General features: G+C 42.0%; 1 long non-coding RNA gene across 5 annotated transcripts in view; it reads left to right on the top strand.

Moving 5' to 3' along the window:
• The window catches only part of LOC132893400 (uncharacterized), a 271,286-nt gene that overhangs the window by 55,856 nt on the left and 190,984 nt on the right, over positions 1–24,446 (top strand). For 2 of the 5 annotated variants that reach the window (XR_009655550.1, XR_009655554.1), the window contains exon 1: positions 7,430–7,938. The exons of the other annotated variants lie outside the window; for them this stretch is intronic. This is a non-coding gene — a long non-coding RNA (uncharacterized LOC132893400). Of the gene's footprint in view, positions 1–7,429; positions 7,939–24,446 lie in introns of those variants that run through there. 5 annotated transcript variants of the gene reach the window in all.

Below are 24,446 nucleotides of genomic sequence, written 5' to 3' on the forward strand. Positions count from 1 at the left end.
TTGTCCAGGGTGTACCCCGCCTTTCGCCCGTAGTCAGCTGGGATAGGCTCCAGCTTGCCTGCGACCCTGTAGAACAGGATAAAGCGGCTAGAGATAATGAGATGATCAATGCGTGCCGTCATCTTGCGCCTACTGTTTACTCCCATTGTGAATTGTGTAACACCACTCTGTTTATGGCGCATCCTTGATTTACAACGGTTCACTACCTGGCACAAAGGTTCAAAGAATCCTGAACGGACCCGATTCAAGAACCCTGTCGGCTGAAATATGGTAAGAGTGAGTAAGGATAAACGCTGGCTCTGCTTTTCAGAAGTGGGTCAGCAATTTAAAGGGAGTTAAGGTGAGAGAGACTCGTTTTTTTTTTTTTAATCCCCTGCTGGCTGAAAGGCCCGAAGGGGGATTATGTCGTGGTGATGTCTGTCCATCGCGGGAAGGGTGCTCACCTTCTGAAATCAAGTCCTCACAATTTTTGGAGGAATTTCACGAAACTTGGCAGGATTCTTTGTTATGTCGGTAATACGCATATTGTAATTTCGTTCAATTTGGTCACATTTTACCAGAGTTACAGCCCTTGTTTTCCAAAATTATACTTTGACAATTTCATGACCGCATGGTTTCCTTCTGAAATCAACTCCTCTCACAATTTTTGGAGGAATTTCATGAAACTTGGCAAAAGGCTTCGTTATATGTCGGTAGTAAGCATATTGTTATTTTGCCCAATTCGGTCACATTTTACCAGAGTTGTGGCTCTTGATTTAACAACCTTGTACTTTGACAATTTCATGAAGGTGTGCTTGCCTTCTAACATCAACTCCTCTCACACTTTGTGGAGGAGTTTCACCAAACTCTGCAAAAGGCCTTGTTATATGACAGTTATATGCATGTTGAAATTTTGTTTAATTTGGGCAAATTTAACCAGAGTTATGCCCTTGATTAACAACAAACTTTTTTGGCAGTTTTATCAAGGTGTGCTTGCTTTCTGAAATCAACTTCCCTCACAATTTTTATCCCCCACTTGGCCAAAAGGTCCAAAAGGGGATGATGTCGTGGTGATGTCCGTCCTGGAAAGGGTACTCGCTTTCTGAAATCAACTCTTCTCACAATTTGTGGAGGAATTTCACAAAACTTGACAGGATTCTTTGTCGGTAATACGCGTATTGTAATTTCATTCAATTCGGTTGCAATTTACCAGAGTTATGGCATAGTTACCAGCGGGGGATATTGTGCTCTCAGAGCACTCTCGTTTCATTTGCAAGCTTGCATGATGGTATGAGCCATGGAAAGGACTGAGAGTCATGGAACGCATGTCTATATGATGAAAGCTTGTATTAAAGAATAACTTGTTTTGTCATTTTTCATGATGTTTTCAAGTTATCCATGCTCCTGTCCAAGATCTTTAGTATAATATGTCATGAATGACCAGTTGAATGTTTGTTGCCTTTATATGGAAGTATCTTTATAACCAGCAGATGAAGTGATATATTTTGCAGTTGATCCAACCAGGGTCAGAGTCACAGCAAGGTCAAACGTCTGAAATAAAGTTTCATCAGTAACTTCCTTCCTTATTTTATAAAAGTACTTCAGGCATACAAATTAGTAACAAGAAAAACTAGACCTGTTGGTGGTGGAGGCATTCCCGTTGTCTCTGTTGGCATCGAGTACTGTTTTTCACTTTGAATTGTAAAATTACTGAGCGTAACAAAGGTGCTACATAAATACAATGTTATTAGTTTTTGACTGCAAACCAAGCTATACTTTTGCTGCAGGCGTTTCTTTTAATAGCATCGTTAAATCAAAATCATCGTAACTGGTAGCGAGTGTGTTGAACATCATGCTCGCTGTACCATTTAATACCGTATGATCTCTGTGCTGCCGTGATGATTTTTGGAAACTCGGCTCAGGTTAACTTTAATGTTGGATGTCGGGGGAGGACAGACGCTCTTAAAACACTCCTACAGTGTTGTAATACTTTTTGAATGTGTATTGATTTGTTTGTTACCCATGGGCGAGTGGTAAAAATGATTATTCTGGAATTTTCTTTCAGCAACATTTTGATTCAACTAATTATTTCAAACACCGTGAGTTGTCCTAGTGGTTAGCGTGTCCGCCTCTCGATCGGGAGATCACGAGTTCTACTCATGGTCAGGTCATAACAAAGACCATCATAAAAATAGTACTGTACTGCCGTCTGGCAAGACACACTGCAATACAGATGCAAGTGGGGAGTCAAACTTTCGCGGTTACCAGAGAACTAGCCCCCCCCACTGTAACCCTAGCTATGTAATAGGCGAGAGGCCGAGGGCTATGGAAACGGAGATCGGCGCCGCCACGTGGTGTGGGAAGGACTTTGATTTTTTTAATTACTTCAAGACTAGCAGTTATTGCCTGTGGGAGTGAGGAGACATAATAGTTATTGCCCGTCGCTGAGGAGACGTAGACTCGGCCTGAGCAGAAATTTCCGGCAAGTAGCATGGATTGCGAGGTCCCGTACAGTCGGAACTCTCGGGCAAGTCGGGGAGGGGATTTCCTGCCAAGGCTCCACGCAGTGCGTTAGCGCAAACATATAGCCTATGGGAAATGAATAGTGTGTTGGATCAGCACTAATCCCATGTTTTGGAAAATCGAAAATGTTGTCTTGGGTCCCTTTGGGGTGTCATCAATCCATGTGCAAAGTATAGAGTGTGGGCGTCCAGCCGTGTCTATTTGCATAGGTGAACAGACAGCCTTCATTTAGTAGAACTGCTGGGTTTCAGTCACGTAACTTTTCTTAGCGGTTTTACCGGAAGTGAAATAGCTGCTGGTCTAAACGGCTGCCATAGCGCAAACAGCTAGCGATAAGTTATCAGAGTACGCTCGTAATCTAGAAGCCACCGCTGGCTTTAGATCTATTCAGAAGATTGCTATGTGCAATGGAATCGACCCCTACAGTCTGGGAAAGAAGGATTTATCATACGATCTCGAAAACGACCCTTCAGTCGAGTTCCCCGACATCTCAAACTATCTGGTGTTGCAGACGTCCTTCTACACCGCAAAACGGATGAAAGCGTTGAAGAGTCTGGAGGCTTACGACTGTTTTGTATGTGGCTGGGTAAAGGACCTCGCTATCAAGTCGCTGCCCAGTGAATCCTGGATTGTTTTTGTCCGTGTAAGGATGGTTTTAAAGCTTTCCATTCATGCCTTTACAACGAAACACTGCAAGTTGAAGTGTAAACAAACAGCAGTTGGCTTGATTCTGACTTGTGTTGGCTCTTATCTCTCAGGTAAATCATTCACAAAGATCATCAGAAACCCCTTTAAAGACCTGGATCTTAGTTAAACAGGACGGAGAAGTGATCACGGCGCATTGTAACTGTGTGGCTGGGGAAGAATTTTGTCGCGATCTTCACGCATATGGACTTTGTGAGGAGTAAATAAAGAAACAGCTGGGGACTTTAGCGCTTCGTGACTTAAAAAATAAAGTACCGTAAAATAACGACACATCAAGAAAAGTACTTGGAAAACACTAAGGACAGCTGAGAGGGAGATACAAACCTTTCACCAAGTGATCACTGCAAACTCGAGCATGCTTCGACTCGGCTCCCTTCGATTTCAGGCTACATCCACACAACAACGGCAACGAGTTTTTTTTTTTTTTTTTTTTTTAACGGGTAAAAAAAAAATCGCGTCCACATGGGCAACGGATCAGTAAAATATCAGGTTCATATAGCAACGCAATGCTTGCTGAAAACGATGCAATACACATGCCACACCTCTACGTGCGCTGTAAGACGGTCCCATCGGAGACACCAGAACAATAGAAGAAGAAGTAGGACGCATGCGCATGTAATGGGTTTATTTTTTTCCACTTGCCATTGTGTGTAGTGGTGGGGAAATTCTGCGCTGGCCCTTTAAGAGCGCAGGTAGTTATGGGAACGAGGCGCTGGCCTCTTTCAGTTCGTTTTGGAAATGTAAGCGCCAATGCCACTGGACGTTTGCAGCCCGTCCTCAGCAGTGTATTTGTGTCTCATTTCTTCAGAATAAAAAGACTGGTGAACAACACAACGCAACGTCTGTTACACGCATAAACCCCTTCTTCTACCCGGCGTGAAGCACTCACAGGAACAAACACACAACAACAAGAAGAAGATGGCTGCGACTACGCGAGGAAATCGTGCCTTCTGTGTGGACAAATTAGTTTTATTAGTGTGCATAGTTTTATATAACTTAATTTTCTTATTGTGTGTGAACATTTTGAAAAGCATTTTTATATAATTTATATAACTTTTTATATTGTGTGTGAACATTTTGAAAAGCAGTCTTATCCAATAAAAAAAAAAGAAATTCAAGAAATGGTTCAGTTACTTGTTTATTTAAAAGAAAAGCTGTATACAAAAGTGAATGCAATGCAGTGGTTCATACAAAACAGTGTGTTGAAGGGTCTTCTGACCCTTTTCCCCTCTGCTGCCATTATAGTCAGGTAACTGTTGCTTTGTGTGGAAGGCTGTACTTTCTGTTCATCAAAGCAGGTGGAAATTGTCTGTCTGGCAGGTCAGTCAGGTTAATGTGTAAACAATTTCAATTTCTGTTGTTACGAATGATGCGCGCGAGAGTGCTGCTTGTTTTAGTCATGTGGTTGTGACGTCATCGTAAACAAATCCGTTCTGCTCATCCAGACTAGGGCTGGGCGATATGGAGAAAAAAAATATCTCGATATATTTTTGCTATATCTCGATATACGATATATATCTCGATATCTATGCAGGAAAAACAACCCCCAAAAAACAGAGGCACCAAATTCAGCAAGGTGTTTTTTTATTGAAGTGCAAACAGGTAGGCAGCCAAGTGCCTAGAGGTAGACAGGTACTAGTAACAAAGTGCTTGTGCACCATTTTTAACATGAATTATCAAACCAAGGAAGTAATATATTGCCTTATTTTAATTACAAACATAAAACCTGAGGGTAGGCAGTTCTTATAAAGTGCATCTTAAACATTTAAGATAACAAAAAAAAAACCTCATTTCATAAATAATAATTTGACTTATAGAAATAATACATATTGCCTTCCTTTTCCTTAAAAACAAAACTCAAACTCATCTCACTGCATTAACTCTCAGCCTGGCACACTCCTCGTACAAAAGTTTGTGGCGTACCTGTAAATGGTTGAACAGGTTCGTGGTGCTCGACGCTTTGGTTGCCACCAATTTCTTGCATTCGCGGCAGTAGACCTCTTTCTGTTGTTCGTCCGACGGTTTAAAACCAAAATATCTCCATATAATTTGTCCTTTTTTTTGGTACGAGTTCTGCCGCCTCCGGGCTTTCTGTGGGCGCCGCCATGTTGAATGAGTTAACACGCCACCTACACGCGAAGGGAGGGGGTATAAACGCAAGAAGGAGGCGGGGTGGGCAGCACCATAGCACAGTGAAGGAAATTAAGCACAGTGGCGAAATCATATTAATTTAGAGCATTATCTCGATATATACAATATGCCAAAATCTTTTTCGTGTTCATAAAACATATCGATATATCGCAAATCTCGATATATCGCCCACCCCTAATCCAGACGACTTCGCAACGGCGCCGTTGCCAGATTTTTCCACTCTGGAACCCGTTCTCAAAAAATATCGTTTTGGGGCACCCAAAACGCCGGTGCCGTGTGGACGCCAGGCCGAAACGATAAACAATTTTATCAGATTCACCTGAATCCGTTGCCGTGTGGACAGGGCCTCAGTCAGAGGTTCAAAAGCCACCTTTCTCCACATCTTTTTGTGAAATCCTGTGCTGGTTCACCCTTTTTTATTCGTTCACGGGGAACCCTGAAGAAACTTTGATCGGTTTCAAGTTTTGATCGATTCGAACAACGCAAGCGTAAAGCATTTTTCATGCGAGCAATGCACCTTCTCCGTACAAACGCTTTGTCAACTGAGCTTTGGTAGACCACCAGCTAAAGTTCTGAATAACTAATGAGGCGGATGTGACGTCACGGGAAACCCAGCAATAGATAGATATGTCAATATTTCTCTCTTTTCTCATGATTTGAAGATGCTTGTTTTTTGCCGAATTTCTAGAAAATATCTGGTTATTTTGACTCATGATTTCAACTTGGAGGTCCTGCACACGTAACTGTTTGTTTTTTTAAGCTGTAAACTCAATGATATGACTGTACTGTGATGAAGCACATCACTGCTGGTGCTAATATTGACAAGAAAAGCCCCCCAAATGTTATGGGTTGAACATGGCTCAAAATGCCATCTACTGGTTAAAATCATCTTGAGCCTTGCAAGGCCGACAGTGATGTAGGGTCAACCGTTTGATACTTCTCTACGTCATGAAATTTTTACCGGAAAAAAAGAAAATGTTAGCCCCCTCAAACCAGAGGTGGGTGGCCCGCCTCTCCAGCCCCTGAGTGGGAGTTTGTGAAAATGCACGCATCTTCAAATATATGCTGATCGAGACTCGCTGAGTAACTTCTGCCTCCCATATCTAGGCCCTCACCCCTTACTCCGCACCCACCCTCAGCCCCTTGCCCACTTTATCACTGTTCAGCATTATTCAGTGGGTGGAGTTTAGCTCAGAGCTGGGGCGGGGTTACATTTGTAATATTTAACACCCCAAAATCTATCAAAAAGATTTGCTTCGAGTAGCTGTCGTAGTAATAATTATTACTTCATGCGCTGTTTCCCAGAGAGTCAGAAAGACATTGCTTTCGGAGAATTCAGTTGCGACAGACGTGTATACGTCTAATTATAGTGATTAGTGCGGTGTTTCTACCAGTTATTTCTCCAAATCCGCAAAAGTTATGCGCCGCTGCTTTAATACAGCTCAGCGTAATAATGGAATCCTTTTTCACGTGGGTCTGAACTTTCAGACGTAGTGGACGTCTAGTTGCTCTGTAGTAAATCAATAAGCGATCATAAACGCCGTGCTCTTTACCTAAAGCAGAAGCGTGTGAGAAATTGCTTTCCGAGTGCATTACGATTTCCTGGCTGGATCAAGTCTCGGCTTGCCCGTTCTGTTAGACGTACAGAGACCAGATCCTTGTTGCCGTTAAAAATTTGCATTGCAAATTCACAAGAACTGTCTTTCTGGAATTTATCTGAATGATTATATCTGATTTTCCTGCCAACAGTCTAAAGTTTTCTCACTTATCTTCAACGGTTGTGGTTGTGTCTGTGCTTGTGTTGAGTAGATTGGGCTGCACCGAGCTCTGGTTTCACAACACAGCCATCCCTCATACCATTAAAGGAAAGGCACGTTTATCTGAGAAAACGGACACCTTTCAGGACAAGAGAACGCCTGAGGCGGGGTTTCCGCTGTTTTACCTCGAAGTCCATGAAGCTGTTCAGGGCTGATTTATGGGCTTCCACAGCTGCAGAATGCCGAGAGGGCTCCTCGGAAAAGTCTTTTAATTTACGTAAAGAACAAACGGATCCGAAGGGATGGGACATTTTCTCAGGACGTCAGCTCGTTTCCAGGGGGGACGCCTGTTAGAGTTGCATGATTTTCATGTTTCTTTGCATGTGAAATTTGTCCCACAGAGCTGGTTAAATTAATTTTCTTAGAACGATAATGTTAACTAGATGCGATTATGCATCCTCCAGAGCTTTCGGCGTAATAAACGAGCAAAACTGGCAGCGCTCCACACATCTGCCTCACCACATGAAGAGAATGGGCGTATTGTTGTGGTGCGAATGCGAAAAACAATGTTGCGTTCTGTCTTCATAAATATTTTACTGTTCGGCGAAGGCTTCTGGTCGAGCCCATAGACATGACTCACAACAGGCGAGTCACGTTCATTTCCGCCCTTGCCTACTTCCTCTCCGATTCCTGTCTCACTTATTATTCCTCTTCTCCAGTTCTGTCATCAAGGCCCTGCTGCTGTTCTGGAGGAAAGCTTGCATGGAGGACGTAGGTGGAAACAGCAGAACTCTTGGCATTTCTGTTGACATTTGCCATAATGGTGAGCTGAAATCGTGCAAGGCGAGTGCACTCGTCACAAGAGCAGGGCATTCCATAACGCTGTGGAGATATATATATATATATATATATATATATATATATATATATATATATATATATATATTTTTTAAAGGATTTTCACAAAAGCAGTGTGTTTGTAGTCCTTTTGAATTGAACCCTGTGGTGCGGAGTGTTTAGGAAAGCGAGAACACAGCGGTCACACCTGAATGCAAACCAATACAACCTGTCTGAGAGCATCTCACTGAGACGCTCTCAACCCTGTTCAGGGCTCGACATTAACGGTTGCCCGCTTGTCCGGGACAAGTGATCCTTTATGTCGGACAAGTTCATCGTCTCAGTTACTTGTCCGATCGGACAAGTGCCAAAATACGCCGATATTCGGGTTACATATCAGATTTATCAGTTTATTCACATGATTTCCGAAGCATCTCACTCGACACATTGTTTTGATGAATCGCCGGATGTTTCTCTTCGGAAAGAGCGATGTGCGCATGCGCAATATTCCGCTTGCGAAACCGGCCAATACCGCTTCGTGTATTTGAGCTGAAAAGTAAACGGTCGTTTACCAGACCCTCCAGGATTTCGCGATGTTGCGATTTGCAACTTCAACGCAAATTCAACCAATCCCCGTAAACTCAGGGCGGTGTTACAATTATATCCAATCACCGCAACTTTCCCACAAATTTGACCAATCGTTGGCGTCGTCTTGAGGTGACGTCGACAAACTACCTTCCGCCTTACTTCCAGTGTTTCCGTTCAAGAGAAGCAGCATGTGCGAGTCAGTGTTTATGTAGGCTTAAATTCTGTTACTGGAAGTGTGTTATGTTTACAGTGAAGGACTGTGCGCACTTTACATTATTTTTTTACTTAATACAAGAAATTAATGGCTGCCAACATTTTTGCCAAAATGGTATTTTATTTTCCATTGTTTAGGCAGCTTCAGCATCATACTGTGAGATTCTGTTCAAATTGTTTTTTTTCCTTCTATGAAGCCTGAGCCATTTATTTTATTAGTTTATAATTATTGTTTAATTTAGTCTTCAGGAGAGACTGCCTGCACACAGTACTAGTATTAATAGTTTTTTTTCTTACATGAAAGCTGAGGCATTTATATTATATTTTAAGGTAACTTCATGTTGTGCTGTGAGGTTCTGCACTTTAACTTTTGAACCAACAGGTGCATTTGGATAAGTAAAGCCTATTTTTCTGCATTTTTGTAGTCCTGCTAATCTTTTATATTGGTAAAGTTGTTTATAGGACCATTTCTCAGTGCCTTTGTTTTTTTAATCAATAGTTTTTCAGTAATAACTTAATATTTAACATATCACTCAATTTTAATCACAAAAAGAGAAAATCGCAACAATTTCTCGCAACTTTCACTTCCTCCCGCAATGTAATTGCAACAAAAACCTAAAAAACACCGCAACTTTCATCGCAACCATTGAATACCATACAGGAGCCACAATGAATAATTAGACAACAACAATTAATCAGTGGAGGATATATATTCAAAGTTAATAATTTAAAAATGAAAATATACTGTATAATTTTAATTTTCTGGTTTTCAATTTCTCATAAATAAATGAATGATTTATGGAGTCCATTTTTTTTTCTGCAGTGAATAGATTGTGTTAAAGTAATTCTGGTGAAATTAGTGTATTACAAATAGTTTTTGTGTTTTTTTTTTTTTTTTTTTTTCCTCAAATTTTTCTTTGGACAAGTCAACTTCACATTCGGACAAGTAAATTTCTTTTCAACTTGCCCGACAGGACAAGTGGTTTCAAAAGTTAATGTAGAGCCCTGCTGTTCCAAGCAAACTCGAGTATACCCCTTTTCCACTAAGGTAGTTTCAGGGCCGGTTCGGAGCCGGTGCCTAAAATCGAAACCGTTCATGTTTCAACAGCCAAAGAATCGGCTCTCAGCCAGGAAAACTGGCTCCAGAGCGGCATCAACTCTAGAACCAAGAACCGCTTATAGCTGGGATTATCGTGACCCGCTAAAACTTTGTGACCAGCCGTTTAAAAAAAAAAAAAGTAGGTAGTGTAGCAGGTTAGTGGCGCTAATGGGAAGGGCTAGCAGCTGGGAAAGTAGACATATACAGTACCAGTGAAAAAGTTTGGACACATCTTCGAATTCAATGGTTTTTCTTAATTTTTATGAATTAAGACACGTCACGTCTTAAAGTAACGATGGCCGTCGTTTCTCTTTACTCAGTTGAGCGGTTCTTGACGCGATATAGGTTACTACAGTTGTGGAATAGGGCTATTTACAGGGTTTTTATTATTTACTATTTGATCTCAAACGCATTAAGAAGGCAAGAAATGGCACTAATTACCTTTTGACGAGGCAAATCTATTAATTGAAAAGCATTCCAGTTGACTACCTCATGAAGCTGGTTAAGATAATGCCAATAGTGTACAGTGTCGTCAAGGTCAGCGGTGGATACTTTGAAGAATCTAAAATATGACACGTGGTTTTGTTATGTTCCGTGTGTTATTTCATAGTTTTGATGTCTTCAGTATTGTTCTACAATGTAGAAAATAGTCAAAATACAGAAACCCCTATGAATGAGTTGTCATCATGTGCCATGCTGACTCTCTTTTCAGATGTGATGATCAGGTCCAGTCCTTTGTTCGCCCCCATCCATTTTGCGAGGCCGTCCAGGTCCTTCTCTCGGTCCCTGTGTCCGAAATCGCTCCCTACTCACTATAGAGGGCACTATATGGTGGAGACGCCATTTTGTAGTGCTGTCCGAAACCTTAGTCAGGATTATTTACACCCTGTATAGTGCACTCAAAGTATCCCACAATGCATCGCGAAAAGTAGCATACAACGAGGGTCACTAACCAAAATGATATATCCCATCATGCAGTGCGGTCGCGCTGAAAGAAATCAAATTAAGTCTCAGAGTTGACTGAATAAAAGGCAGCGGCAAAGAAGAAAGTATTCAGCCTTGATTTAAAAAAAACTGAAAGATGCAGGTACTTTGTATTGATTAATGTGGGAAATGCGCTCAGTATAATATGGATTTATCACAAAAACACGTGCATGGATTTATTATTTTGAAAACCCACCAGCCGACTGATCTGGCACGTTTTAATTGTGTGACGGAGTAGTGTCCGAAAGCGTTTTTTCATTTTACCAATGAGCTCACTATATAATAATTCCCTATATAGGGAGTAGTGAACGAGTGAGCGATTTCAGCCACAGGGTTTGTCTTCCCTGTGATCTTTTTTTTTTCTGTCGATCTTCCCACATGTAATTGTGTGCTCCAGACTATGCTTTCTTATAAAATGTCTGAAACATTTTGCTTGGAGTTTTCTTTTTTTTTTTTGTAGGAGGCACAGCTGTTTGTTGGCTTCTTCCAGCACACTTTCATTTGTTCACTTAGCTGTCCGTGGTATTATCAGCATTCGTCTTGTGAATCACATCTCCGTTGCATTTATGCATTTTTCCATTTGTTTGTTTCTTGTCCATGATTCAAGTCATTTGTATAGCGCTTTTAACAATAGACGTTGTCTCAAAGCAGCTTTACAGAATTTGAATGACTTTAAACATGAGCTAATTTTATCCCTAATCTATCCCCAATGAGTCTTGCAAAGCTTGGGGTCTTAGCATCAGTAAACCCAAAACCGAAGTGATGCATATTGTCCACTCTGATCCACCCCTAATAAAGATTGACGATTTCACCCTCAAACATGCCAAGAAGTTTACATACCTTGGTGGGGTTATGTCAGAAGATGCCTCGTTAGACTCGGAGGTCAAACGCAGAATCTCCCGTGGTGCAGCTGCATTCAAGTCCCTAAGCTCAAGAGTATGGACTCAGGAAGGACTTACCCTGTCTACTAAGCTCGCTGTCTATAAAGCTGTTGTCCTACCATCCTTGCTGTATAGCAGTGAGACTTGGCCAACTCTCTCACACCATCTCAAAAGTCTGGAAGCATTCCATCAGCGTTCTCTACGCTGGATACTTAAAATCCGATGGTGGCACAAGAAGACAAACAGAGAAGTCCTCAACAGAACGAAGACCTCCACCATTGAGACCATGATTCACAGCAATAGACTCCGGGGGCTGGGACACGTATATCGTATGGAGGACAATCACATCCCCCAAACAGCTGCTATTTGGCGAGATGGCAGAAGGCAAGAGAAGCAGAGGTCGCCCAAGGAAACGATGGAAGGTTTGCATCAAGGAAGACCTGAAGGCATTTGGGTTCGACTTGACCTCATGGCACAAGCTCACCGCAGACAGGGATGCCTGGCGTAACCAGATGAAAAGAGGCCGTGTCCACGCTGAGGAACAGCTTGATCTTAGATCTCAAAGACGTCAACTGAGAGACTCTGCTCGTCATTCGTGACACGGACCATAGAGAGAGCGAGAGATCCCCAATGAGCAAGCTTGTGGCGACGGTGACGAGGAAAAACTCCCTCAGACGACATGAGGAAGAAACCTCGAGAGGAACCAGACTCAAAAGGGAATCCATCCTCATTTGGGTGAATCGCAGCCATACAATCAATCAAATCAAAGCCCTTCCCATGCCGTGTGGCGCATAGGGCGGCGCCAATCGCCGTTTCCATAGCCCTCGGCCTTTCACCTATTACATAACTAGGGTTACAGTGGGGGGCTAGTCCTCGGGTAACCACAAGAGTTTGACTCCCCACTCGCATCTGTATTGCAGCGTGCCTTGCCAGATGGCAGTAGGCACCATTTTTATGATGGTCTTTGGTATGACCTGACCGTGAGTAGAACTCGCGATCTCCCGATCGAGAGGTGGACATGCTAACCATTAGGCCAAACTAGGTCTGTTTTGTTTTGTCCGATTCTTGCTTTAATCCGTTTTACACCTTCCATCTGATGTTCTAACAGACCCCAAATATGAATGAGTAGGGGTGTGTAATAAACCTTTGACTGTTACTGTGTACAGTGAGGTAATGACGTGGCTCTCTAGCCTGTAGAAAAGCAAACCAGTTCTTATAAGGTTTGCAGGTTGAGCCAGCTCCAGACCAGAACTCTCACCTGGCTCATGTTGGTGGAAAGGGGAGTAGTAAAGAACGGACCCAGCTGCAGGAATGAAGCAAACATCAGGGTTTTTTCTTGAAAAATTTAGTATGAGGGCGCTCACCATGGCGAGGGAGCGAAGCGGGGGGGGCGGGGAATGGTGCCAGTTTCCCCCCCACCGTGCGAAGCCTTTGAAAAATTGAGGCTACAATGGGACATTCTGAGGCTATCTGACAGGGAAATTGTAACAAATCGTCTGTCAACATTGAAAAAGAAAGAAGTAATCTTCTTCTGCTCCGGACAGTCTTTGGCTTTCTACCATTTCGTGTCGCGGGATGACATCTTTAAACGCCCAAGTGTCAACAAAAACAACTCGCGAGCTAGTTCTGTCAAAAACTCCCGCGCCGCTTGGTTAAAGGTCATTCAGTCTCGAGAAATCTCGCTCTATAAGTCAGCTGACCTTGTATGTAACCCATGTCAAATCTCGCGAGAGCAGCCGCGACAACTAAACAACATGGCGCCTCAGTCTGGAAAACACCAATTCAGATTGTTTTTGCACCGTCTGGCGGTGTATCTACTATGATTGGAATATTTTTGGAGTAATTATAACATATTTGATGATCAGGCACATTGTCACGTGGTGTTGCTGGGATGCTTTCACGGAGAAAAGATCGTTTTGAGAAAGATTGCATGTTGTGCAGTAGCATATAAGTGCATGGCCTAAGTGTGACTTGGGGTTCAATCGGCATTTCGGTAAGGGGGCACACTCTGAGTAAGAGGGCGCAGCGCCCCTGTTCCCTGGTTTAGACGAAAGCCTGAAGCATCATGTATTTTTGGCTTTCGGACATAAGCAAAGCTGCTAAATTGAGCTGCGAGACACAAAGGACAGAGCTGTAGTGCTGCACATGACAATGTGATGCGTTCTGGAATTTTGGGTCTATGCGCAAAAAGAGAAATTCTGTATATGATAGTTTTACAATACTGATGTATACGGTTATCTAATCACTTATTTAGCAACTCCATGTTCTTTGTGCTTTGGTGATTTTTGTGTGCACTTAGCCAAAGTTTGTATCCCCCCCCCAGTCTTTACTTTTGATTAATTAAAAAAAGTGTTTAACAAGTATGTTTCAGTTGCCCCTCAGTGAACGGTTTCTAGCCAACGAACCAAAAGTATCAATTTCACTCTGATTCAGACTCGAAATGCGAGCAGACGAATAGGTGTGAAAGTGATCTTGGTTTTGATGAAACGAGGCTAAAGTCAGGGATTTTTCTTTGACACATTTAATATCTTAGCTGATGATGAGTATATTCACGTCTCTTACACAACCTTGTACATTTTCCACAGAAGTGCTGACCTGATTTTTTTTTTCCTCTTCAAACCAAAAATGGAATAGTGCCACTGTGTACAGTTTGAGGCATAACTCCTCCATAGCAGTGTCCGAAATCGCTCACTATATAGTGAGTTCGCCATTTTGTAGCGCTGTCCGATTGTAGTATCCCACAGTGCATCGTGAAAAGTAGTGTACAACCGATGGTCACTAACCAAGCAATATATACCATCCTGCATTGCGGTCGCGCTGAAAGGAAAATGGCAGACGACGGGATGAAAAGTCACCGTGCAGAGCGAGGAATTAATCAAAGGCCTCGAGCATAAACAGCAGCGGCAAAGAAGAAAGGATTCAGCCTTGATTTAAAAGAACTGAAAGATGTAGCAGACACAAAGTACTTTTGTATTTATTGTTGGGAACGCGCTCAGTGTGTGTGTGTGTGTGTATATATATATGTGTGTGTGTGTGTGTGTGTGTGTATATATATATATATATGTGTGTGTGTATATATATATATGTGTGTGTGTATATATATATGTGTGTGTGTGTGTGTATATATATATATATATATATATATATATATATATATATTTATAAAATATACACACACACACACACACACACACACACACACACACATATACATATATATACACACACATATACACACACACACACATATATATATATATATATATATATATATATATATACACACACACACACACACACACACACACACACACTTACCATCTGGGAGGTCCATATGGTGAAATACCGTGATCGAGTTCTTGAAAGTATTGACTGAGGCCCTCTGGGCCGAGGTCAGTATTCAAGGCCGAGGTCACGGTATTTCACCATACGGACCGACCTTAAGCTGGTAAATAATATATATATTTTTTTTCTTTACCAAATTCTAACAGAAAACGAGAGCGCCCGAAAGGGAAAGCCGAGCCGCCGTTTTGAATCCTCATTCATGGCTGTAATGCAAATGGCTTCCTCCTCGGTATACAAGTGCACTTCCATGGCAGGAAAACAACTACATTTTGCCGCCTATGTAGTCCCCTATTTATACAAATAGGAGTCATTCAGGATTCAGCCATGTTTTTGCTCGGCGTTAGCAACATTTAGAGGTTTTTATCTTTCTCCTGAAATGTTCTCTTTTATTTCTTCTTCCTCAGGGTAGTAAAACTCGCTTTCGCTGCGAACACTGTCGTTATCGCTATCCATGCTGTAAAATTAATGCTATTCTCCTGAGAAATGCAAAAATAAATGTTGACAAAAATTGCTACTATGTTTGTTTGTTTGTTGTGAACGAGCGAGTCGCCAGAGGTCCGTAGCTGGGGTCCGTACTCTAGGATACGGACCCGCTCGCCAGCCAATCAGAGTGCAGGATTTGGACCGCGAAAAAATAAAATATTTTATTTACAAAAATACATGCATGTATTTATTATTTTGAAAACCCACCAGCCGACTGATCTGGCACGTTTTAATTGTGTGACAGTAATGATGTAAATAACGGCGTGGCGGAGTAGCGGGTTTTTTTTTTTTTTTCATTTTACCAATGAGCTCACTATATAGTCCTCTATATAGGGAGTAGGGAGCAGTGAGCGATTTCGGACACGCCATGTTACGGCCCTTTTCCAGATTTTCAAACAGAGCAGGAATTGGTTAAGGAAATTCCGATCCGGTTGTCTTGCTCGTTCAGTTGTCAGGACTCCAAAGAGCAAAAATCGAGCAGATGTTAATTATAAAGGTTTGGTATGTCACCAAAGCTGATACGGCTGATTTAACGGGAAATGATGCAATCAGTAACTCGCCGCAGTATCTCCTTTATTCTCATGATGATGGGGTGGGAATTCTAATTGATTCCCTTTTGATTATTGAATGGTCTGTAAACGGAACAGCAGATAGCAGCACGTCTGAAGAGAGCAACAGTGATTAACATCAATAAGGAAGCATAGATATAAATATATATTTATATATTTCTGCACGTGTGTGTGTGTTAACTCTGTGGGCTTTGCTTCCTTTTTTTTTTTTCCCCCTGAGCATCAGCAATGTTTAGTCCTAATGCTTTTAAATCGTCTGTGTGAATCATGGTAAGATAATTTGAATGCCAGACTATGACCAATCATTTAGTCACCAAGCAGAACTTCTGCATCCTTTAATAAAATGCAATAAAATGTCTGCAAACTACAAGAGGTTAGTTTTGGGATTTAAAAAACCAAAACAAACCAACAACCCTAATAATAAAAATGCATTCCGTGAGGTGTTTACTGGCACCGTGGAGTTAATAGAAATCACAACTTCAATATGGTTCCTAGATGTAATTTCGTAGCTTGTCCCTCGTTTCCAAAGCGTTTTAAATTACACGCTGCACTTCATTAGTGCTTTTTATTTTCTTCCTGGGACGGGTTTTTTTCGAGGCACATTAACACCGCTGAGGTTTGTTCAAAATGAGCTCTGGAAACTAATCAGCTTGTTCATTGGTTATTCAACAGCCTTTATTTAGCTTTTAGGTTCGGGGGACAAAATGAGGTTCGGTTTCATGCGAATCAGTAATCAATCAGCAGATGAGCAGAAAGCATCGCATCCTTTGGTCTAAACGTGGCAAGGGGATTTTGACTTTGGTTTTTGTTCTTTCTTTCAGCACTTTCAGCTCCAGTCATCTGAGACTCCTTTCTTTTAAACTGCATGTCATGGAACATCAGTGTCATAAGATGAACACGGAGTGCTGGTCAGGCATGCATATCTAACACGCGCTCACACACCGCTTTCCTCTGTTCAGCAGCACCTCCCGAGAGCCACCATTGCGAGATCCTGTTACTCCACGCGAGGTGCAATTGGAACTCTGCTGCATTTTGATCGAGGTAAACGAGTTCTCGGCGGCGACTCGGCTCTCGGCGGATAAACTTCATTCGCCTGAGTGCTTTGAACTCTCAGATTAGCCTAATTACACGACTGAGTTTTGTATTTCGTTCCCTTACTCATGACTGAGCCTCTGCTCTGTTTTGCACGTTCTTAAGTAGGGACAAATGTCTCATCACGATTCTTGGTGTTTTTCTCAAACACGACATGCATCATGATGTACCGTAGATACGTTTGCTCACAAACTGCCAGAATTAAAAAAAAAATTGATTAAAAAAGGATGACGTATAAAGTCATGATTTGTTGCTTGCAGTTAAGAATTGCATTTATTTATTTAAAAAAAAAAAACACAAACAAAAAGCCTGAGCCCTGGTGTCCAGAGATGGTGAATTTGAATCCTGCCGACGCCACAGCCGTCCGTGGCCGTGCTCTCGGTGTAGGAGTGATGAAGTCATACTCACTCACACTCTCCCCTGTCAATCACAGCGACACTCACTGATCACGTGCGTCTGTACGGTCATGTATGCGGAAGAGGGCAGATAGTACATTCCTCCGAATGAGTGATGTCACCCTGTGTCGTTCCGAAAACATGCAGAAGCTGGTGTATGATGGGGAGCTGGCTGGCTGGTGGGTGGGTGGGAAGTGACCAAATAGAGGAGGAGGTTTGGGATACGTTATATAATCCATTTAATAAAAACCACGCTATCCATGATATTTTCCAAAAGCATATTATGACCCAATATCTATATCACATTGTCATTGCCCAGCCCTTAAGTGCTTTGAAGTCGAGCTCTGGAGCTCAAGGTACACCATCAACAGGAAGTGCTCATAGTAGAACAGACGATAAAGACGCTATCTCTCCACGCAGGAAATGTTTACTATCTCTTTTTAGATGTGCAGTCAGAGGTGAGAACTCTGACTCACAAAACAAGAGCAAGAGACATTAAAGTTTTAAGGCACTGTTGTTTGCTGTGATCCTTTTCATTATTGCCATATAAAAAGTGCACGTGTTTTTATATATATAAAAGAAGTTGTGAGATATATATATATATATATATATATATATATATATATATATATATATACACACACACACACACACACAGTAAGGTCCATAAATATTTGGACAGAGACAGCATTTTTCTAATTTTGGTTCTGTACATTACCACAATGAATTGTGAACAAATCAGACTTTCAGCTTTAATTCAGTGGGTTGAACAAAATGATTGCAGAAAAATGTGAGGAACTAAAGCATTTTTTAAACACAATCCCTTCATTTCAGGGGCTCAAAAGTAATTGGACAAATTAAATAATTGTAAATAAAATGTTCATTTCTAATACTTGGTTGAAAACCCTTTGTTGGCAATGACTGCCTGAAGTCTTGAACTCATGGACATCACCAGACGCTGTGTTTCCTCCTTTTTAATGCTCTGCCAGGCCTTTACTGCAGCGCTTTTCAGTTGCTGTTTGTTTGTGGGCCTTTCTGTCTGAAGTTTAGTCTTTAACAAGTGAAATGCTGCTCAATTGGGTTGAGATCAGGTGACTGACTTGGCCATTCAAGAATATTCCACTTCTTTGCTTTAATAAACTCCTGGGTTGCTTTGGCTTTATGTTCTGGGTCATTGTCCATCTGTATTATGAAACGCCGACCAATCAGTTTGGCTGGATTTGAGCACACAGTATGTCTCTGAATACCTCAGAATTCATCCGGCTGCTTCTGTCCTGTGTCACATCATCAATAAACACTAGTGACCCAGTGCCACTGGCAGCCATGCATGCCCAAGCCATCACACTGCCTCCACCGTGTTTTACAGATGATGTGGTATGCTTTGGATCATGAGCTGTACCACACCTTCGCCATACTTTTTTCTTTCCATCATTCTGGTAGAGGTTGATCTTGGTTTCATCTGTCCAAAGAATGTTCTTCCAGAACTGTGCTGGCTTTTTTAGATGTTTTTTAGCAAAGTCCAATCTAGCCTTTTTATTCTTGAGGCTTATGAGTGGCTTGCACCGTGCAGTGAACCCTCTGTATTTACTTTCATGCAGTCTTCTCTTTATGGTAGATTTGGATATTGATATGCCTACCTCCTGGAGAGTGTTGTTCACTTGGTTGGCTGTTGTGAAGGGGTTTCTCTTCACCATGGAAATTATTCTGCGATCATCCACCACTGTTGTCTTCTGTGAGTGTCCAGGTCTTTTTGCATTGATGAGTTCACCAGTGCTTTCTTTCTTTCTCAGGATGTACCAAACTGTAGATTTTGCCACTCCTAATATTGTAGCAATTTCTCAGATGGGTTTTTTCTGTTTTCGCAGCTTAAGGATGACTTGTTTCACCTGCATGGAGAGCTCCTTTGACCGCATGTTTTCTTCACAGCAAACTCTTCCAAATGCAAGCACCACACCTCAAATCAACTCCAGGCCTTTTATCTGCTTAATTGAGAATGACATAACGAAGGAATTGCCCACACCTACCCATGAAATAGCCTTTGAGTCAATTGTCCAATTACTTTTGGTCCCTTTAAAAACAGGGTGGCACATGTTAAGGAGCTGAAACTCCTAAACCCTTCATCCAATTTTAATGTGGATACCCTCAAACGAAAGCTGAAAGTATGGACTTTATGTCCATGTCCATTATATAACTATAACTTAAATATGTTTCAGTAAACAGGTAAAAAAAAAATTAAATTTGTGTCAGTGTCCAAATATATATGGACACTGAAGATTAACGCGAGAAGATTAAACTTAAAATCTTCAAGCCAGTGTGTGATTTTCTTCTTATTGTATAGAGATATTCACAAAGAAAAAATCCCCAGATTTATCAAAACAATTCATTGATTTCCTCACAAGTGACAGAGATTTATGTCACGGTTTTGGTTCTCCATGTCCCAGACGTGGCTCGTATGAAAAAATACTAGTGGTGTATTTCCCAGTAAAACATTCGTGTGTCTCAAATAATATAAATAAATGAAAGATATTGCTCTGTCCTCAACCTCTGGTTATTTCATGCTTTAGTGCTTTGTTCTGTTTCTCTGCACTTGAGTGAGCAGCACATATCTACGTTGGGGGATTTTGCTCTGACAGTTGCTGACTCTTACTCACTCTTTCCTTCATCAAGGGACCCCCCCAACTCTACCACGGCCCCATCCCCCTTGCTCTGGGTTCTGTCCAGATTTGTAACACACACCCCACATCATTTGAATAGAGTGTAGGAGTTTCCAGCAGTGCAGAGACACCTGAGCCGCACCGTCTTCTCTGGAAAGAGAAAACCCAGTCTTACTACGGATTTAAAAATAGACCGAGCTCAGCCATTCATTCATGTTTTAAACATTCCTCCTGGCTGCGGAAAGACTGTAAAATCCCGCCGTTCTCAGCGTTGCTGATTTACGACACTGAAATTTTCACAAAGATGCCGCTTTCACAGATTCAGTGCTCGGATGAGAGCTGAACGCTCTAAAGGGCCGAAATCGTACCTCATGGCTGATGTCTTCCTTAGCGTCTCATTGTTTACCGCTGATCTTCAAGATGATAAATTTCACTTTGGCCCCGGAGCATGTCTAGATAACGTTGTAAACATTAGAAGTGTGCATGAGCACTGTAGCAAAGCGCAATCATGAGGCCTAAAGGCCTCTGCATGCTCGTGCGACAAGGCTTTCGCAGATAGCTTTTTGCAGACAGTTGTAATTTATTGTTGAGCGGGGGAATAGGCGTGCGCGATGTTATTCACTGGCACAACGCAAGGGGGCGCGAAGTCGCTAGGAGTAGTTGGTGGGTGTGGTTAGTGGAGTGTTTATCCTCCGGTTACTTATAATGACTAAAACTTTTTTTTTTTATAATGACTAGGACTGGAGTCGTATAGATGTCCGTACTTCCTCACTTCCTCAATCAACTGCTCTTCGTGCTGCTCCATCTTCGCTCGTGTTTTTAAAAATGCCGGTCGTGAAAACAAAACAAACCGGGAAAGTAGGGAAGCGGAAGTGCGTGTACAGCGGGTAGAGTGGACCAATCAGAGCCCTCTTGTCTGCGAGGCTTCTGCGGTGGTCACAATTTTTGGGAGGTGCGCGCAGAGCGTCTGCGAAGGTGGGGGGGCTACACAGACACTGTCTGCGACACCGTCTGCGAGGACTGGGTTGTCAGCATAAATTGGCCTTAAGCCACTATAACGGTCTGTTGGGTGTGTTAGTTTTGCGCTACAAAGCAGTTTTGATCCTGATTGGTCAGGAGGTTTTGATTTAATTTTCTGTAACAGCACAGCTACAGGCGGCACGGTGGTGTAGTGGTTAGCGCTGTCGCCTCACAGCAAGAAGGTCCTGGGTTCGAGCCCCGCGGCCGGCGAGGGCCTTTCTGTGTGGAGTTTGCATGTTCTCCCCGTGTCCGCGTGGGTTTCCTCCGGGTGCTCCGGTTTCCCCCACAGTCCAAAGACATGCAGGTTAGGTTAACTGGTGACTCTAAATTGACCGTAGGTGTGAATGTGAGTGTGAATGGTTGTCTGTGTCTATGTGTCAGCCCTGTGATGACCTGGCGACTTGTCCAGGGTGTACCCCGCCTTTCGCCCGTAGTCAGCTGGGATAGGCTCCAGCTTGCCTGCGACCCTGTAGAAGGATAAAGCGGCTAGAGATAATGAGATGAGATGAGCACAGCTACAAAGTTATTGTTTCGGTAGTAAAAACATACAGTACAGAGACGACTTGACCCCTTGCACGTGATGTCACACATCACGTGATAATTTCACCTGGGGGTCAAACAGACACTGTCTTTTGTGTAAGCAAGGCTTATCTGTCTTCAGTGTGGTTAGTTTTTGGTTGTTTAAATGGATAAAAGGTATTAGCGTCTCCCTGCTATCAAGAAAAATGTTAACAATGAGAAGCAAATGCTTCAGGAACAACAAAGAAACGAGTGGTTAAAGAGAATACGACGAGAGGAGCCAAGCGTGAAGCCTGAAAAAAACCACACAGACTGAACTTTACAACAGCTGTACACATGTGAAATGGAAATGAATTGACTAAGGCAGGAAAAACTATTTTGGATAAAATTTGTTAGCGTCCGTTACGCACTGATCAACCTGTGTGACTCAGTTGTGCCTTTTGAATCGAGAATAAATGAAGAGGGAACCGAACATTAACCCTTTACTGAAATTATTATTACAAGGCTGATTATAGTTACTATATGACTGCAGCTACAACTGGAATGTGCTGATTCTGTTAGCGTTTGTAATTATTGTACCATCCACTGTTAGATAAAATTAAAATCTTACAACATTGAAAGTCTAGAGCAAGATATTTTGCTATTTTACAAATAATAACACTTCAGATATTGTTTTAACAATAATAAGCATCACTGTACAAATGATGGCGCGCAAATAGCTCTGTAACTAGATGTCCTTGGGGTTGTTGAGACACGGAGGGCCGGAATAGCTTACCATCCAGCCCACAGTTCAGGTCGGAGTCCTTTGAGAGGAAATGCTTTGGCTTTCGCAACATTCTGTTCCCAAAAGCTGATGTTGGGAAAAAGTCTACACAAAGAAGGTTTTCTATTTTTTTAAAACTGTTCTTCCGTGTCAGGACTCTTCGGGGAAAAAGAAGGTATATTCCAGCATGTAGCTAACGCTATGCCACAAATCTGCAGCGTCAGTCCAGTCATTTCAAGGGATTTTGTACGGATCAGAACCGCTAATAAACTCTCATTTCCGTGTATATCGATCCTTCGCTTCTTTCTGACTAAGATTATCCAAGTAATCCGGTAGTAGAGCTTTTTTTTTTTTTTTTAAGCTGTAGTTTTCTTCAGACAACAGCAACAGACACCGGACATCTCTGCTTGGCTTCAGTATGTAAACGAAGTTCGCTTGTCCCCCAGGTATACAGTAGCGACGGTTGCGAAGCTAAATGTGACGTCAGTGCAAGGGGCCTATAGGACAGATGCTCCACCTGAGTGTAGTTGTTGATATACTGCTGTTTTCTCAAAAGAGAAGTTTGTGTTTTGTATTTTTGGAAGGAGTCTCCAGTGTCGGCATTTCTTAACCATCTTCAGGATCCAGGGCTTCGCAGTTTCTTTATCATGACAGGCTACATTTTTGGGTTATTCATTTCAAGAGAGAGAAAGACAGAGGCTGCTGAGCAGACTTGAAGTCTACAGTATGTTATTTAAAAAAAAAAGTGTTACATTTTGAAAGAAACTGTTTAGAACTGAGTTTGGTGGTACTTTTATTTAATGTCCACAACAATTTGACGCTGAAAGGCAAGTTTTTATCCCCCGTTGGCCGAAAGGCCTGAAGGGGGATTGTGTCGTGGCAATTTTCCGTCCGTCTGGGGAAGGGTGCTCACCTTCTGAAATCAACTCCTCTCACAATTTGTGGAGGAATTTCACCAAACTTGGCAAAAGGCTTTGTTATATAACAGTTATACGCATATTGAAATTTTGTTTAATTTGGGCAAATTTAACCAGAGTTATGCCCTTGATTATTAATGAACTTGTACTTTGGCAATTTCATCAAGGTGTGCTTGCTTTCTGAAATCAACTTCCCTCACAATTTTTATCCCCCACTTGGCCAAAAGGGGGATTATGTCGTGGCGATGTCTGTCCGTCCCGGGAAGGGTACTCGCCTTCTGAAATCAACTCCTCTCACAATTTGTGGAGGAATTTCACAAAACTTGGCAGGATTCTTTGTTATACAGTGAAACCTCATGTTACGACCACTTCAAAATTACGTCCACCTCAAAATTACGAACGGTTTTTCACGGTCCCGCTTGCTTGCTTATATATTTCATTGGTCGCGGCCTTCAATAATGCGACCACTTCAATATTGTGTATTACGACCATTAATTTCGGTCCCACCCGTCGAAAATCAATGTAATTAAACCTCAAAAATACGGTCAAAACATGGGGTACAAGAGCTTTCACGACATCCGGTTTATGTCATGCCGCAAAATTAAGATCGACTTGTACGACAATGAGTAGAAAATGTAATGAGTTGTCTTTGAAAGAAAAAATTGATCTGATTAACGAAAGTGCGGGTAAAAGTCAGCGTCAGCTAGCAGAAAAGTTTGGAATTGGCAAAACACAGGTAATCTATGCAACGAGGTGTGAAGTGAGCTTTAGTAGATTGATTTAAATAGAAAAAGTTCAAGTTGTTAAGTGTCATAAGGCCACACCAATTTAATTAGTTGGTTCTCGAATTTTTTCAGGAAAAATATGAAGTGAGCGGGCGAAATAAAACTAAAATTAAAAAAATGCTCTGATGTTAAAATTAGCGGTGGAAATAGACCAAACAATACAGGCAAACCAGTAAACAGAATTTCA

The sequence above is a fragment of the Neoarius graeffei genome, chromosome 1 (genome assembly GCF_027579695.1).
Source record: "Neoarius graeffei isolate fNeoGra1 chromosome 1, fNeoGra1.pri, whole genome shotgun sequence".
Lineage (NCBI taxonomy): Eukaryota > Metazoa > Chordata > Actinopteri > Siluriformes > Ariidae > Neoarius > Neoarius graeffei.